This window comes from Lingula anatina, chromosome 5 (assembly GCF_051362555.1).
Source record: "Lingula anatina isolate TDL-2025a chromosome 5, LinAna3.0, whole genome shotgun sequence".
NCBI classification, from domain to species: Eukaryota; Metazoa; Brachiopoda; class Lingulata; order Lingulida; family Lingulidae; genus Lingula; species Lingula anatina.
The window spans coordinates 23,862,934-23,880,436 of record NC_141771.1 but is presented as its reverse complement, the minus strand read 5'-3'; positions in this window follow the sequence as shown (position 1 = coordinate 23,880,436).

The following is a 17,503-nucleotide window of genomic DNA, read 5'->3' as shown; positions in this document are numbered from 1 at the left end:
CCATATATATTTCACATAACTACATTTTTTTAAACTTATACTGCTTCAGTATCAGGACGATTCCCTCCCATGCAAGTCAACCCATGAAAATCCCCTTCCACCGCGAGCATACCCTCTCCCCCCAAGAATGTGCTGTATTTAGATACAAATGTAAAGTAAAGATTATAAAATTCTCATCTTTGCATGCAATTTAAATATATAGCTTAGTGTAATAATGCATCTCAAGGATATAGACTATTAATTTCTTAAGAGAAATAATTTTCACGGGGTGAAGGTATAGCAAATTTTAGAAATAGAAGTAAACAGAATTTATTTAAAATCTGATCAAACCATATCTTCAGGTAAAGGTGGGGTAAACGAATGATCTCACTCATCCAGGTACCTTTTGATAAATTAACTGTTATCTTAGACCCCATTTCCAGAGATTAGATCGATCTACTATAGATCGCCAAAATCCCTGGGGGTTCACAGCTAAATAGCAGAGCGGACATGAAAGTTAATTACCCCCTTACAGCTTGTAGTAGGCGGGACGGACATTTAAGCCGGATTATCTGACAGTAATTTAGTGAGACCCCCAGCGGGGATAGATCAATCTAAAAGCTCTGGGAATACAGCCTTAAATGATTCACACCCCCCCCACACATCACTGAGTAAGTCATGAATCAAAGGGCATCTCTAAGTAGAGGTGGAATAAACAGATTTCCTCGCTTATCCAAGTATCCCCCTGCTGATCTGTCAATTTTAATTGCTTGACTACTGCCCACCTTCCCATCACATTAAAAACATTCATAAAATATGTTTACCTGTCATCTGTTTGCCCGACTTTTACCTGGAGGATAGGTGGTAATACGTCGATTACTTATTTGACAATATTTTCTGTAATTGTACTCAACGAAAAAGGAGTTTGTTATGAAATAACATGTTAAATGATAAAGTTGTATCCTCACACCAAAATATCTATAAAATGGATGACATATCTTCAACTTTACACTCTTTACTTAATATATTTGTATCTAAACATAAAGTCGTTGGGGGTTGGTCCTGGGGGTATTGTCCTGGGGGTATTGCTCTGGGGGTTGTCGAGAGAATTGTTTAGGGGATGGGGGGGATTCGGGATGAATTATTCTACAATCATTGCTTCATATACATCTGATGACCATGCACACAAAAGACATACATGCTATTCATTGAGGAATAATAAGAGACTTTTTTATTCTGTGCTTCATTTTCTATCAATAATGTTAAATATGGAAAGGGGTGGTTTCACCGTCACTGCTTCCGAGCTTTATTTATTTATGTGTAACAGCTGGTAGAGATTACATCTCCACTGCAAAGGATTTAATCAAAGAAGTGATATGAATTAAAACTCAAGAAGTTTGAGAATATTGAAACCAGATTTTTTATCATAAAGAGCGGAGTAGATCTACTTGAAAACGTGCACAGATAACATTTTTAAAATTCAGAAGGGGGTTTCGTCCAAACTCTCAACTCCCTAAATTAACCACTGTTCATTATATGATACCTCTCCAAACAATTACTGACCGCAAGAGAATGACTTTGACATAAAATGATTACAGAGATTATACAATTCATTTTTTTTTATTTTATGTTTAAAACGTTCCATTTCCATTTCCATTTCGTATAGAAGGAGGTGCTTCTAACATGCTCTGTATAGAGTAGATATGGAAAATATGTGTGAAAGTAAGAAGTAGAGTATCACAGAGAGATTTGGGTTTTAAGAAGATGATCAAACATTATTTTTGTGCGTTTTTCTGTGTGTCTTTTCTACCATTTGTAATATTAAATGTTGAGCGACCCGGAGTTAACGTCACTGCCAACGACATTTTTAGTCATTTATTTGTAACACCTGGGCCCGGTTTCATCAAGGCTGGATAGCGCTATCCTATGGATAAATATGGCCGCTATCCTCTGGATAGAGCTATCCAGAGGATAGTGCGTTTCATCAACAGTGGCTAGCGTTATCCCGGGGATAAATCAGCTTATCCAGAGGTTAAAGTTGTCCACTCGAAATAGGTGGGATAAACATGCTATCATGCTGTTAAATCATCAAAAATGGCTAACCTGCTTGGTTTGACAGTAAATCCTTTGATATTTCACAGGCAGAGATTAATTAGAAAGAGAATTTTAAAAGATGTGTGTTTGCTTTTGATGCTTTGAGTGATACTGAATCAATAGATTACATAACAGACTTGATCAAAGTTGACATCGCGCCTGCTACGAACAGAACCCCATGCAATCTACGTGAGATAAATTATCTTTTATTTTACTAAAACATACCTTTTAAATCGATGAAAAAACTCTACACTGCTATTACATAATCTGCCAAACTTGCCAAGTCAGCCATTTTGTTAGAAAGTATGTCACGACCTTGCCCTTCAACTGCAAATTGTAAACATTGCATGAGGCACAACTAATGCAATGTGGTGTGTTACTGACACTGACACTAAAATATCCTGTAGATATTATTCCCATTATTTAAATGAATGTAGACTACCATCTTGAAATATACTTAGAATATTGTTTATTTTGGGTAATTTATTTTCCAAATATGGTATAGATCACTTTTTTGTTAGCAACTATCATGGCTTTTATAATGTTTATAGCAACCAACTGCATTATGGGAATGTCTTTTTCTAAATATGGTATTGGATAAATTTTTATCCACTGGATTACTATCATGCTATTTATCCAGCCTTTGTGAAACACAAATTTATGCAGAGGATAACTATACAGAGGATAAGAAATTTATACCTTGGATAGTGTTATCCATAGGATAGCCTATCCAGCCTTGATGAAACCGGGCCCTGGTGGATATTAAATCTCTCTGGCAATGTGAATGAATCTGTGCAGTGATATCAGTTACAAAACCGATACTGACTAGAAATTTAGTTCACCCGAACGCCCACCTCCCCTAAATCAACCACTGTTCATTATTTGATACCTCTGCAAACAATTACTGAACGCAAGAGAATGAATTTGACATAAAATGATTACAGATATTATACATGTCATTATTATTATTATTGCTATTATTATTATTATTATTATTATTATTATTATTATTATTATTATTATCCCCGCACTTTTGTGACAAAATCGGGGATCATGTTATCCCGCCCGTCCGTGCCTCTGTGTGTTAATAATTTCCGCTATCTCCTCCTAGACTATTGCAGGTAGGAGGGTGAAACTTTGGGAATTGGTAGACCCATCTTTAGGAATGTGCATAAGCATTTTGGAATTTTAGTGCAACAGGGGGTTGGGCTGCCCCTGGGGGGTAGTTGATTCAAAATTATTAAATACCTTTGGATGAAGCAGTGATATGTGTGTATGTATGTGCGTACATGCGTTTGTACGTGCGTGTGTGGTAAGTGGTCCCTAGGGTGAGCTGCTCTATGGGCAAGTGCGGGGATATGCGATGGCTACCCATCGACACCATCTAGTTTTTTTTTTTTTTTTTTTTTTTCAAAACTCTCCATTGACATTCTCTTTCATAGAGAGTTGTGGTCATAATACGATCAGTGATATAGATATGGAAAATAAGTTTGAAAGTAAAAAGTAAAGTATCACAGAGAGATTTGACTTTAAAGGAGATTACCAATAATTATTTTCGTGCTTCTTTCTGAGCGTCTATTTTTCCAATTGGAATGTTAAATGTTGAGCAATCTGGAGTTAACGTCACTGCTAATGACATGTTTTATTCATTTGGTAGACATAGCATCTCTACTTCAAAGGGAATTAATGAAAGGAGTGATATCAGTTGGAACACCAAAAATGACTTAAAATTTAGAAGATGTTCTCAAATATTCGAATAACTATCTCTACTTATAGTGCTTTCGTATCAAGACAATCCCCCCCCCCCGACCAACAGCACGGGTCAACCCCCCAAACCCAGTGATTCAACCCTACCCCCTGAACTTGAAGGATATATACATGTACATGTATTTATACACAAATATATTGTAATATAAAATTCGATTCTTTTCATCCATTTTATGAAAATTTCTTAGTCTGATGATTCAACTCAAGTACAGAAAATAGTATTTTCATGTAGCATATTGTTTTCATGGAGTATAAGTACATAACTTTTTTTGAAATAGAAGTAAACAAATTATTATTTATTTTTCATAAATTAACTTTTACCTTAATTGCTTCATTTCTCCCCTTCAGTAAGTAAGCCTTGGATAAGAGTGCATCTCAAAGGAGAGTTGGGATAAATTAACTTTTACCTGAATTGCTTCATTTCCCCCCCTTCACTAAGTTAGCCTTGAATAAGAGTGCATCTCTAAGGAGAGGTGGGATAAATTCACTTTTACCTTAATTGCTTCATTCTCCCCCCTTCACTAAGTAAGCCTTGAATAAGAGTGCATCTCTAAGGAGAGGTGGGATAAATTAACTTTTACCCTAATTGCTTCATTACCCCCCCCCCCCCTTCACTAAGTAAGCCTTGAATAAGTGTGCATCTCTAAGGAGAGGTGGGACAAACAGATCTTCTCGCCTATCCAAATATCCCTTTGCTGATATGTCACCTTTAATTGCTTGACTACTGCCCACCTACCCACCACACTAAAATATTCATAAAATATGTTTACTTGTTCATCTGTTTGCCTGACCTTTACCTGGAGGATAGGTTGTTATATTTCGATTATTCATTTTATAATATTTTCTGTAATTGTACTCAATGAAAAATGACATTACATTTTAAAAATTCAGTCGATAGGTTCGTCCCAACGCCGAACGCCCTAAATCCACATTTGTTTATTATTTCATCCTTCTCCAAACAATTACTGACATCAAGGGAAATTTCTTGACATAAAATATTTACAGATATTACACATTTCATTTTTATTTTTGTTTTATGTTTAAACGTTTTTCCACTGATTTTTTCTTTCGTAGAGGGAGGGGGTCATATTACGCTCAGTATGGAATAGATATAGGGAATAAGTCTGAAGGTAAAAATTAAAGTATCACAGAGATGTTTCGCTTTTAAGGAGATTATCAAAAATTAATTTTGTGCGTCTTTCTGTACGTCCTTTTTCCATTTGGAATGCTAAATGTTGAGTCACCTGGAGTTAACGTCACTGCTACATGTACTGAATTTGTTTAGTCATTTTTATATCTCACCTGATGGATATGAAATCTCTACTTCAAAGGGTATCAATGAATGGAGTGATATCAGTTGGAACACCAAAGCTTGAAATTAAAAAGATGTTCTCATATATTTCACAATACTTCATGTATCTCTACTTATATTGCTTCAGTATCAGTATGATTCCCTCCCAGACAGGTCAACCCAAGGCAATACCCGTTCACTGTGAAATTATTTTATTTAGAAAATTTAGAAAAAGAAGTAAAGAGAATTTATTTAAAATCTGATCAAACAATATCTTCAGGTAAAGGTGGGGAAAACAAATGATCTAAATCATCAAAGTACCCTTTGATTAATTAACTGTTACCTTAAATGATTCATTTCTCTCCCTTCACTGAGTAAGCCATGAATCAAAGTGCATCTCTAAGTAGACTTTTTCGCTTATCCAAGTATCCCTTTGCTGAACTGACAATTTTAATTGCTTGACTACTGCCCACTTCCCACCACACTAAAATATTCATAAAATATGTTTACCTGTCGTCTGTTTGCCCGACCTTTACCTGGAGGATAGGTGATTATACTTCGATTAGTTATTTGATAATGTTTTCTGTAATTGTACTCAACGAAAAAAAAGTTTGTTATGAAATAACATGTTAAATGATAAAGTTGCATCCTCAAACCAAAATATCAATAAAATGGATGACATATCTTCAACTTTAAACTCTTTACTTTATATTTGTATCTAAACATAAAGTCCTTGGGGGGATGGTTCAGGGGTATTATCCTGGGGGTATAGTCCAGAGGGTATTGTCCTGGGGGTATTGTCCTGGGGGTATTGTCCAGAGGGTATTGTCCTGGGGGTATTGTCCAGAGGGTTGTCGAGTGAATTGTTCAGGGGATGGGGGGATTCGGGATAAATTATCCTAAAATCATTGCTACATACACATCTGATGACCATGCACACAATAGACATACAGAGTATTCACTAAGGAATAATGAGAGACTTTTTTATTCTGTGCTTCATTTTCTATCAATAATGTTAAATATGGAAATGGGTGGTTTCACTGTCACTGCTTCCGAACTTTATTTATTTATGTGTAACAGCTGGTAGAGATTACAACTCCTCTGCAAAGGATTTAATCAAAGAAGTGATATGAATTAAAACTCAAGGAGTTTGAGAATATTGAAACCAGATTTTTTATCATAAAGAGCGGAGTAGATCTACTTGAAAACGTGCACAGGTAACATTTTAAAATTCAGAAGGGGGTTTCGTCCGAACTCTCAACTCCCTAAATTAACCACTGTTCATTATATGATACCTCTCCAAACAATTACTGACCGCAAGAGAATGACTTTGACATAAAATGATTACAGAGATTATACAATTCATTTTTATCTTATGTTTAAAACGTTCCATTAATATTCTTTTTTCGTATAGAAGGATGTGCTTATAACATGCTCTGTGTAGAGTAGATATGGAAAATATGTGTGGAAATAAGAAGTAGAGTATCACAGATAGATTTGGCTTTTAAGAAGATTATCAAACATTAATTATGTGCGTTTTTCTGTGTGTCTTTTCTACCATTTGGAATATTAAATGTTGAGCAACCTGGAGTTAACGTCACTGCCAACGACATTTTTTAGTCATTTATTTGTAACACCTGGTGGATATTAAATCTCTATGGCAATGTGAATGAATCTGTGCAGTGATATTAGTTAGAAAAACGATACTGACTAGAAATTTAGTTCGCTCGAACGCCCACCTCCCTGTTCATTATTTGATACCTCTGCAAACAATTACTGAACGCAAGAGAATGAATTTGATATACAATTATTACAGATATTATACATTTCATTATTATTATTATTTTTATTATTATCCCCGCACTTTTGGGACAAAAGTCGGGGATCATGTTATCCCGCCCGTCAGTGCGTCTGTGTGTTAATAATTTCCGCTATCTCCTCCTAGACTATTGCAGGTAGGAAGGTGAAACTTTGAGAATTGGTAGACCCATCTTTAGGGATGTGCATGGGCATTTTGGAATTTTAGTGCAACAGGGGGTTGGGCTGTCCCGGGGGGGGGGGTAGTTGATTCAAAATTATTTAATACCTTTGGATGAAGCAGTGATATGTGTGTATGTATGTGCGTACATGCGTGTCTACGTGCGTGTGTGGTAAGTGGTCCCTAGGGTGAGCTGCTCTATGGGCAAGTGCGGGGATATGTGATGGCTACCCATCGACACCATCTAGCTTTTTTTTATGTTTCAAAACTCTCCATTGACATTCTCTCTCATAGAGGGTTGTGGTCATAATACGATCAGTGTGGAATAGATATGGAAAATAAATTTGAAAGTAAAAAGTAAAGTATCACAGAGAGATTTGACTTTAAAGGAGATTACCAATAATTATTTTCGTGCTTCTTTCTGAGCGTCTATTTTTCCAATTGGAATGTTAAATGTTGAGCAATCTGGAGTTAACGTCACTGCTAATGACATGTTTTATTCATTTGGTAGACATAGCATCTCTACTTCAAAGGGAATTAATGAATGGAGTGATATCAGTTGGAACACCAAAAAATGACTTAAAATTTAGAAGATGTTCTCAAATATTCGAATAACTATCTCTACTTATGGTGCTATCGTATCAAGATAAACCCCCCCCCCACCCAGCCACAGCACAGGTCAACCCCCCTAACCCGAGTGATTCAACCTTACCCCCTGAACTTGAAGGATATATACATGTACATGTATTTATACACAAATATAAAGTAAAGGGTATAAAATTCGTTTCTTTTCATCCATTTTATGAAAATTTCTTGAGTTGAATCATCAGTCTAAGAAATTTTTATTTAATTTACAGAAAATATTATTTTCATTTAGCATATTATTTCCATGGAGTATAAGTATATATTTTTTTTGAAATAGAAGTAAACAAATTATTATTTATTTTTCATTAATTAACTTTTACCTTAATTGCTTCATTTCTCTCCTTCACTAAGTAAGCCTTGAATAAGAGTGCATCTCTAAGGAGAGTTGGGATAAATTAACTTTTACCATAATTGCTTCATTACCCCCCCCCCCCCCATTCACTAAGTAGGCCTTGAATAAGAGTGCATCTCTAAGGAGAGGTGGGACAAACAGATCTTCTCGCCTATCCAAGTATCCCTTTGGTGATATGTCACCTTTAATTGCTTGACTACTGCCCACCTTCCCACCACACTAAAATAATCATAACATACATGTATGTTAACCTGTCGTCTGTTGGCCTGGCTTTTACCTGGAGGGTAGGTGGTTATACGTCGATTAGTTATTTGATAATATTTTCTGTAATTGTACTCAACGAAAAAGGAGTTTGTTATGAAATAACATGTTAAATGATAAAGTTGCATCCTCACACCAAAATATCAATAAAATGGATGACATATCTTCAACTTTACACTCTTTACTTTATATTTGTATCTAAACATAAAGTCCTTGGGGAGATGGTTCAGGGGTATTATCCTGGGGGTATTGTCCAGAGGGTATTGTCCTGGGGGTATTGTCCAGAGGGTTGTCGAGTGAATTGTTCAGGGGATGGGGGGATTCGGGATAAATTATCCTACAATCATTACTTCATACACATCAAATGACCATGCACACAATAGACATACAGAGTATTCACTAAGGAATAATGAGAGACTTTTTTATTCTGTGCTTCATTTTCTATCAATAATGTTAAATATGGAAAGGGGTGGTTTCACTGTCACTGCTTCCGAATTTTATTTATCTATGTGTAACAGCTGGTAGAGATTACAACTCCACTGCAAAGGATTTAATCAAAGAAGTGATATGAATTAAAACTCAAGGAGTTTGAGAATATTGAAACCAGATTTTTTATCATAAAGAGCGGAGTAGATCTACTTGAAAACGTGCACAGGTAACATTTTAAAATTCAGAAGGGGGTTTCGTCCGAACTCTCAACTCCCTAAATTAACCACTGTTCATTATATGATACCTCTCCAAACAATTACTGACCGCAAGAGAATGACTTTGACATAAAATGATTACAGAGATTATACAATTCATTTTTATCTTATGTTTAAAACGTTCCATTAATATTCTTTTTTCGTATAGAAGGTGCTTATAACATGCTCTGTGTAGAGTAGATATGGAAAATATGTGTGGAAATAAGAAGTAGAGTATCACAGATAGATTTGGCTTTTAAGAAGATTATCAAACATTATTTATATGCGTTTTTCTGTGTGTCTTTTCTACCATTTGTAATATTAAATGTTGAGCGACCCGGAGTTAACGTCACTGCCAACGACATTTTTTAGTCATTTATTTGTAACACCTGGTGGATATTAAATCTCTCTGGCAATGTGAATGAATCTGTGCAGTGATATTAGTTAGAAAAACGATACTGACTAGAAATTTAGTTCGCTCGAACGCGCACCTCCCTGTTCATTATTTGATACCTCTGCAAACAATAACTGAACGCAAGAGAATGAATTTGATATAAAATTATTACAGATATTATACATTTCATTATTATTATTATTATTATTATTATTATTATTATTATCCCCGCACTTTTGGGACAAAAGTCGGGGATCATGTTATCCCGCCCGTCAGTGCGTCTGTGTGTTAATAATTTCCACTATCTTCTCCTAGACTATTGAAGGTAGGAAGGTGACATTTTGGGAATTGGTAGACCCATCTTTAGGGATGTGCATGGGCATTTTGGAATTTTAGTGCAACAGGGGGTTGGGCTGTCCCTGGGGGGTAGTTGATTCAAAATTATTAAATACCTTTGGATGAAGCAGTGATATGTGTGTATGTATGTGCGTACATGCGTGTGTACGTGCATGTGTGGTAAGTGGTCCCTAGGGTGAGCTGCTCTATGGGCAAGTGCGGGGATATGCGATGGCTACCCATCGACACCATCTAGTTTTTTTTTTTTTTTTTTTTTTTTTTTTTTTTTTTTTTTTTATGTTTCAAAACTCTTTATTGACATTCTCTTTCATAGAGGGTTGTGGTCATAATACGATCAGTATGGAATAGATATGGAAAATAAGTTTGAAAGTAAAAAGTAAAGTATCACAGAAAGATTTGACTTTAAAGGAGATTACCAAACATTATTTTCGTGCTTCTTTCAGAGCGTCTATTTTTCCAATTGGAATGTTAAATGTTGAGCAACCTGGAGTTAACGTCACTGCCAACGACATTTTTTAGTCATTTATTTGTAACACCTGGTGGATATTAAATCTCTATGGCAATGTGAATGAATCTGTGTAGTGATATCAGTTAGAAAAACGATACTGACTAAAAATTTTGTTCGCCTGAGCGCGCACCTCCCTGTTCATTATTTGATACCTCTGCAAACAATTACTGAACGCAAGAGAATGAATTTGATATAAAATGATTACAGATATTATACATTTCATTATTATTATTATTTTTATTATTATTATTATTATTATTATTATTATTATCCCCGCACTTTTGGGACAAAAGTCGGGGATCATGTTATCCCGCCCGTCCGTGCGTCTGTGTGTTAATAATTTCCGTTATCTCCTCCTAGACTATTGAAGGTAGGAAGGTGAAATTTTGGAAATTGGTAGACCCATCTTTAGGGATGTGCATGGGCATTTTGGAATTTTAGTGCAACAGGGGGTTGGGCTGTCCCTGGGGGGTAGTTGATTCAAAATTATTAAATACCTTTGGATGAAGCAGTGATATGTGTGTATGTACGTGCGTACATGCGTGTGTACGTGCATGTGTGGTAAGTGGTCCCTAGGGTGAGCTGCTCTATGGGCAAGTGCGGGGATATGCGATGGCTACCCATCGACACCATCTAGCTTTTTCTTATGTTTCAAAACTCTCCACTGACATTCTCTTTCATAGAGGGTTGTGGTCATAATACGATCAGTATGGAATAGATATGGAAAATAAGTTTACCAAATATTATTTTCGTGCTTCTTTCTGAGCGTCTATTTTTCCAATTGGAATGTTAAATGTTTAGCAACCTGGAGTTAACGTCACTGCTAATGACATGTTTTATTAATTTGGTAGACATAGCATCTCTACTTCAAAGGGAATTAATGAAAGGAGTGATATTAGTTGGAACACCAAAATGACTTAAATGATAAATTATCTTTTACCTAAATTGCTTTATTTCTCCCCTTCACTAAGGTAAAAATTAATTTATCCCACCTCTCCTTAGAGATGCACTCTTATTCAAGGCTTACTTAGTGAAGGGGAGAAATGAAGCAATTAAGGTAAAAGGTAATTTATGAAAAATAAATAATAATTTGTTTACTTCTATTTCAAAAAAATTATGTACTTATACTCCATGAAAATAATATGCTAAATGAAAATAATATTTTCTGTACTTGAGTTGAATCATCAGACTAAGAAATTTTATAAAATGGATGAAAATAATCGAATTTTATACCCTTCACTTTATATTTGTGTATAAATACATGTACATGTATATATCCTTCAAATTCAGGGGGTAGGGTTGAATCACTGGGTTAGGGGGGTTGACCCGTGCTGTGGGTCGAGGGGGGGGGATTGTCTTTATACGAAAGCACCATAAGTAGAGATAGTTATTCCAATATTTGAGAACATCTTCTAAATTTTAAGTCATTTTTGGTGTTCCAACTGATATCACTCCTTTCATTAATTCCCTTTGAAGTAGAGATGCTATGTCTACCAAATTAATAAAACATGTCATTAGCAGTGACGTTAACTCCAGGTTGCTAAACATTTAACATTCCAATTGGAAAAAGGACGTACAGAAAGACGCAAAAAATTAATTTTTGATAATCTCCTTAAAAGCGAAACATCTCTGTGATACTTTAATTTTTACCTTCAGACTTATTCCCTATATCTCTTCCATACTGAGCGTATTATGACCCCCTCCCTCTACGAAAGAAAATATCAGTGGAACGTTTTAACATAAAACAAAAATAAAAATGAATTGTGTAATATCTGTAAACATTTTATGTCAAGAAATTGCCCTTGATGTCAGTAATTGTTTGGAGAAGGATGAAATAATTAACAAATGTGGATTTAGGGCGTTCAGCGTTGGGACGAACCTCCCAACTGAATTTTTAAAATGTTATGTCATTTTTCATTGAGTACAATTACAGAAAATATCATAAAATGAATAATCGAAATATAACCACCTTTCCTCAAGGTAAAGGTCAGGCAAACAAATGAACAAGTAAACATATTTTATGAATATTTTAGTGTGGTGGGAAGTGGGCAGTAGTCAAACAATTAAAGGTGACATATCAGCAAAGGGATATTTGGATAGGCGAGAAGATCTGTTTGTCCCACCTCTCCTTAGAGATGCACTCTGATTCAAGGCCTACTTAGTGAAGAGGGGGGGGGGGATGAAGCAATTAAGGTAAAAGTTAATTTATCCCACATCTCCTTAGAGATGCACTCTTATTCACGTCTTACTTAGTGAAGGGGGGGGGGGGGGGGATGAAGCAATTTAACCTCAAGTGACCGAATGGGGTCATTTACGACCCCAGCCATATGATTTAATGTGCCATCTGTTTATTTTTTATTCGAATTTTCTTTCCTTGCATGAGTTTGTCAGTCTACCAATCCTACACACTTTCACAGTTTTTTGTAGGGATCAACCAATTAGTGTGGCGTATACATCAAAAACTCTTGTGGGGTCATTTATGACCCCAAAGAGAAGCATTGGTTTTTACATATTAGTTTTTAAATTTTATTCAAATGTTTTGCCCAAGCAACACTGACAGGAAAATGTCACATGCATGTGCTTCATGCAACCAGCCAGTGTGCCCAAAACATAGGCACAAATAAGTGGTTTGTGAAGATTGTGCTTGAAGTGTTACTAATAGTGCATCGCTGAATCTAATTTCAGTAGCTTTGTTGGAACTTAATTGTTTCATAACTTGGTCTCTCATTTTGACGGTTACAATTTTTAGGTATTTCTGAAATCTAAATAGTTCTGTCGATATCATATTATACATATATTAACAAATTGTTTGTGTGGATTTTGTTTTACACACAGCTGTGGTAGTAACATACATGTAGGTTGATTGAATGTGTTCTGAGTAGTATGACTTCCTTACCAGCATTAGTGTATTCCCTACTCAGCAAGTCAGCTAATTATTCTTATTGAAGTTAGCAGGATGTTATCTCAACATAAATCAAAATATTTTTACTCAAAGTAATTTTGTAATGTACTTTTTTCATTTAGTGTGGCAAATAAAAAGAGAAATATTACTGCAAGTGGAAACTGACAATGACTGTCTAAATACCGGTGTAATGTTGTTCTTAAAATCTGTGCTTGGTTATTTCATGCGATAAAAGTATTATTACCAAATACTTATTACATTAGATCATTATAAAATACTTGTCTTAAATCCTGGGAGTATTATGGGTGTGATAAAGCCTCAACAGCCTTTTATAATAAGGATCCCTGTACAGAGCACAATGGGGTCATAGATGACCCCACTTGGTCATTTCAGTCAGTAAAATAGCTTGGTCTCTTGAGGGTTAAGGAAGGTAAGCTGTTTATTTTTTTAACTTTTTTCAGCATATATGCATATATACACCGATAGCACAATAAGCTAAAAACTGTATAACCTTTTGGCTTGAAACTTACAGAACTGATGAATATTCTTAATACACAGGGCCCGGTTGCACCAACAGGGCGTAAATTTACTCGGCTACGACTGTCGTAAACCGCAACGCCTGGCGTCCGTGCGCCAGGTTTACTCTCCCTGCTTACGCCCGTTGCACTTAGACAAAAACTGGTCGTCGTAACTACGCCCGAGTAACGCTCCGTTGCGCCACTGGCCAACAATACGTGGATGGTATAATTGGGCAAATGAGGAGTTCTCAGCTGCAGTCATAATGGAATGATGACATAGATAAAAACAAAAGGAGCATTTCAGTGACGGAGAAATTCATGAGCTACATTATTCCATTTTGATTTAGAAATAAGAACGTTAAAATACGTTAACTTTGCTGATGCCTTGGATATATAGCAATAAAATCGTAAATATATTCCGAATCAAAATATTATTATAGTATGCTATCGTATGCTATTATAGTATGCTGTTGTAAATGAGAAAAACGCGTTGGAGGCAGTACGTATTTCTATTAATGGATTTGAACACTTTCACATTTGTTATTGGAACATTTGAGTCTGAAAATAATCCAAAAAAGCCAGCATTGCTTTCTTTTTATAATTTTACTACAATTTCATGACCTTTTTTATCTATGGTTACACCGTGAGGTATCATTTAATTCAATCGAGCTTACATCTTGGAGATTGAGAAATACAAGAGACCTAATACATATTATATGAGCCTTAAAATGTTGATATTTTAAGCTTTCGTCTCTATGTTTATATATAGTAAAATATGAATGATATAAAATGTGAATAAAAAATGACTATGGTTAGGTATATGGTTTGTCAAAAATTGTGAAAAGAATTAAAGAAACCGTACTGCTGAGAGCCAAGGCGTGCCGACATGAGTGGTAAGATTTAATTTGAACACATGCATGTACATGTACATGGCTACACACGTAATGTATTTAATAATCACTTATATATATATATATATATATATATATATCAAATTAGTTTTTAAAAAACCAAGCTATACAGACGGAAGTTTTGTGTAAGAAACAAACAATAAACAACCCACATAATCTACGTTAACTACGATAATTGTCATCAAACTCTCCAGTTTGGTGCAACTGGCTTTTCTCGGGCGTAGCATTTTGCGCCCGGTTTACGCCGGCGCAACTGCTACGCCTCACTTACGACCGGTTGGTGCAACCGGGTCCAGGTCAAGTTCGAAAATCAGCATAATTGGGCCATTTTTATAAAATGTATGCTGTTTTTTCACTTTTTTCATCATATATGCAATACCATTTCAAAGAAAATCAATTAGCCAATTGTCGTGAAATTCACAGGAGCGATCAGTCTTACTGGAATACAGATGGAGTTTAAAAATAAGCTTGATCGGTTAAGTTTCGGTGAAATTATGCCTTGTTTTGTATATAAGTATTTTTCCTTAGTTTTAATTCTTAGACATTCATAGACAGTCTTAATTTTGAACTAATTAGATATGTAAAGGTGTTCTTTTGACATTTTCTGCATTATTCTGCATTTTTTAACAATATTGTTAGTTGATTACATAGAAATGATGGTTAACCTGTTATTGTGTATTGTGTAATAAAGTGTGAAAAATGGAAAGAAACTCATATTTTTACAGTTTGTCATATTTATTCACTATGTTCAGAATCTCAGAATGGAGCAAATTGGACATTTAACATTGTTCTATTGATATTTTTTCTATGTCAATTTTTTTTTTTTTTTTTTTTGTTGATCATTAAAAAAATGACAGTAAATTGATTATTTTATGTAAAAAAAGGTGTTGAAAATGGAAAGAAAATCATTTCAGTACAGTTATCTCTTGTTTACATTTTGGCATTTTCAAGGTGTGACTTTTAACTTCCATTGGCTTGAAGACATTTGCTAGTCACATTTTCTGAATGTTCATGAGAATTTTACTTTATTCTTAAAAATTAATGGTCATTATGCTGTTCAGCATTATGTTGTATTGCATAAAAGTTGAAGAAATCCTTATTTTGGACATCGCTGCCAGGATGACCATTAAGGAAAAACAATGTTACTTATGATACTTAAACTTACTGAAAAGTTTCATTAGACTGAAGTACAGCTTGTGTTGGAAAATTAGTGTGTTTTTTTTCTGTTTTGGAAGCAATGCAGTTCTACAGAGTGCTATATGGTGCTACTGTATATGGATGGTGGTCAGTATGTAATTGTCCCTTGGGTAATTACTAGCTAAATTCAGGGCTATTAAGTCACTTATCTAATCAGCTTTCAAGTGGCCATTAAATAAGATTGCATAAAACACACTTTGATATTAAAGTCCCATAAATTTAGCTCTCTTGTGTCACATAATTAGAAATCAGTGATAATTATACAGGTTAATGTTGTTTAATAGTGCAAATAAGTTTACAAAAGAAAAAAATCTGTGAAATGCCAATATTAATGCTATAGATGAATATCAGTGCCTTATTATTCTTAAACTCATTAGGGTTATTCATATCATGTTAATACAGCTAGATTAATAGTTTGAAAAGCAGTTTTATGGGGATTTTTTTTTGTTTAGTTTTATATATTTTTCTTTTTTAAATTTTTTTCAAACACTAGCATCTTCAAGATGTGACCTTAAACTCCCATCCACCAGAAGCTCTGTGCATTTTCTGTATTTCTGCATGAGCAATTGTATTGTTTTTATGTCTTTAAACATTATGTAATATTATAAGGAGGGGGTCGATTTACTAAAAAACGTGTACATATTAAAAATTCAGTCATGGAATTCGTCCGAACGCCCACCTTCCCTAAATCCCCCATTGTTCATTATTTGATACCTCTCCAATTAATTACTAACCGCAAGGGAAATACCTTGACATAAAATGTTTACAGATATTAATAAAGTTCATTTTATTTTTGTTTTATGTTTCAGAATGTTCCAATGATATTCTCTTTCGTAGAGGAAGGGGGCATAACACGCTCAATATGGAATTAATATGGAAAATCAATTTGAAAGTGAGAAGTACAATATCACAGAGAGATTGGGCCTTTAAGGAGTTTATCTAAAATAATTTCTGTGCGAGTTGTTCCCATTTGGAAAGTTAAATGTTGCGTAAATTGGATTTAATGTCCCTGCTAGTGACATTTTTAATTTATTTATGTCCAAAGTGATTTAATCAATGGAGTGGTATTGGCCAAAACACCGGTACTGACTTAACCTGTCCATGGCTGCCTCAGTTTTTGAAGTCAAAATTTTGAAGCCTAAAACTTTTAGATGCTCTCTAAAAACGGATGTACACTGAATGTTAGAATGTTAGACAATGATCCATTTCATTTATTTAAGTTCGTTTTATATTTGCTAAAAAGAATATCCTAATTTTTTAAAGTACCCATAAGTTTTGATGCGTGCCTTGGTGTCATTTGGATTCATATTATTACAGAGTTAGACCAATCAAGATGGATCGATCTAGGCATGTGAACCCAGTCTTAAAGACCCCTTAGGAAGGATATAAGTCTAGCTACTACATTCTTTTAAGCATTTGTCTTGAGATTGTTTTTTTTCAGTTTTCAGGACTTAGGTATGGGCATTATAAAACTGCGAAAATGTGGAAGTTGTAAAATTGAATTGTATTATCTACAAAGCAGCAGGTTCAAGATAAACAAAGATTATTAACAAACGAAGTATAAGCTCATTCTGCTCACAGTTACTATTCTTCGTGACCTTAATAAAACTGTAAAATATTAATGCTTTCCGTTGCGTTTATCGAGATACAGCAACATGCATATTTC